Here is a 2,500-nt window from a genome sequence, read left to right on the forward strand (position 1 = left end):
GACCCAGAGTAAAACGCCTGCTGCACCCCCTCTTCACGGCAGGTGACGCAAATCGAGTCAAAAGTGGTGGACCGACGGTCACTCCAGCCGCACCTGTGAATGCGCCACCCCCACCGCCCGACTCGCAACTCGAGCGGATGTACGGCGGACTTTTCCCGCAATCGTACATTGCAGTCCACCCCTATATCTTCCACTTCATGAAGAGTTATCTCCCAAAAGCCAAAGTCCCGCTGTCCCAATACATGCTCTGGACGGCGGGCCGCGAGACGTGACGCCCGGTGGCAAAGAGTGCGCCGCTGAGGATATAGAGGGTCCGTCCCCCCGCACAGTGGTGACGGTGTGCGGGTAGTGTTTCCGACACCGCTTCCTGCGGTGGCAACGCTGGGGCAGAGTCGATACTCGCCCACTGGTGGAAGGTAAGCATTCTGCTTTACATCAGTACATAACTAATATTTCAGTCGTCTGACGTCCCTGCTTAGTAAATGATGCAGGACCACATACATAGATGATACATACTGTAAACTGGGGAGGACAGTGTGAACCGCACTCGACCCAGTCACCCTATCTCACAGTCCACTCTGTGTGTAACAAAGCGAAAGCACCAAAGCACTATCGTTCAACAACATCCATTTTATCCTCGCTGCCACAGGACACTATCCAAAGAACGACAAGAGGAACGTCACGTCCACTAATAAGACAGAATGTCTCACACCACCCGCAAACAACGCAGCTCAAATCAGCCAGCAACACCCACAGTGGTCCACCCAGTATCAACACAGGACGCAACGCCACGCCACAACACAAAAGGTACAAGTAATAAAATACCCTTTGGCCACACTCCTTATAAAGGCATCGAACCAACCCACCACCTGACACCAGCCAAACGTACATCCTGATTTGACACATCTCTGGCAACCTAACCCACGTTGGCCCTTAACCTAACCCACGTTGGCCCTTAACCTAACCCACGTTGGCCCTTAACCTAACCCACGTTGGCCCTTAACCTAACCCACGTTGGCCCTTAACCTAACCCACGTTGGCCCTTAACCTAACCCACGTTGGCCCTTAACCTAACCCACGTTGGCCCTTAACCTAACCCACGTTGGCCCTTAACCTAACCCACGTTGGCCCTTAACCTAACCCACGTTGGCCCTTAACCTAACCCACGTTGGCCCTTAACCTAACCCACGTTGGCCCTTAACCTAACCCACGTTGGCCCCTTAACCTAACCCACGTTGGCACCTTAACCTAAGTTACGCTGCACCTTAACCCAAGTTACGCTGCACCTTAACCCAAGTTACGCTGCACCTTAACCCAAGTTACGCTGCACCTTAACCCAAGTTACGCTGCACCTTAACCCAAGTTACGCTGCACCTTAACCCAAGTTACGCTGCACCTTAACCCAAGTTACGCTGCACCTTAACCCAAGTTACGCTGCACCTTAACCCAAGTTACGCTGCACCTTAACCCAAGTTACGCTGCACCTTAACCCAAGTTACGCTGCACCTTAACCCAAGTTACGCTGCACCTTAACCCAAGTTACGCTGCACCTTAACCCAAGTTACGCTGCACCTTAACCCAAGTTACGCTGCACCTTAACCCAAGTTACGCTGCACCTTAACCCAAGTTACGCTGCACCTTAACCCAAGTTACGCTGCACCTTAACCCAAGTTACGCTGCACCTTAACCCAAGTTACGCTGCACCTTAACCCAAGTTACGCTGCACCTTAACCCAAGTTACGCTGCACCTTAACCCAAGTTACGCTGCACCTTAACCCAAGTTACGCTGCACCTTAACCCAAGTTACGCTGCACCTTAACCCAAGTTACGCTGCACCTTAACCCAAGTTACGCTGCACCTTAACCTAACTTACGCTGCACCTTAACCTAACTTACGCTGCACCTTAACCTAACTTACACTGCACCTTAACCTAACTTACGCTGCACCTTAACCTAACTTACACTGCACCTTAACCTAACTTACACTGCACCTTAACTGTCACATGTAACGTCACAGGAATGTAGCTTTGCCTAACAGCAACCCTCTGAACATAGTTCACTGCTTGGATCCTCTGGTGTCATGTGTATTTCTTGATGCCATGGTGCGTACCCTCACATAAAGGTCTTTCGAGTGTTGCGTACTTTCTACACAGTCCCGCTAACCACTGGAAGGGTGTACCGCTACAGAACGAATATCGCCCTCCCCTCCTGCCCTTCCAAGCTGGTCGGTCAGGCGTTTGTTTGTGAAATGAGCCTTGCAGCTGTTCAGTTGCATTCGGTTGTCGATGCAGTCAGTGTACGTTGTGGTACGGCCTGTGTGGACTGTCCGCTGATGTACGCGTAACCCACACTGATCATCCGTCGTTACGTACTGAGTGACATAATGTGGCACATGCTTGACCGTACACCGGCTGCGCCCTACAATGGCGAATCATAAGGGCCATATGTTGTGCACGATGCTACTTGTCTCGTCTCCCCATTACAGCGAGATTGCACTGTTG

The sequence above is a fragment of the Schistocerca gregaria genome, unplaced genomic scaffold (genome assembly GCF_023897955.1).
Source record: "Schistocerca gregaria isolate iqSchGreg1 unplaced genomic scaffold, iqSchGreg1.2 ptg001360l, whole genome shotgun sequence".
NCBI lineage: Eukaryota > Metazoa > Arthropoda > Insecta > Orthoptera > Acrididae > Schistocerca > Schistocerca gregaria.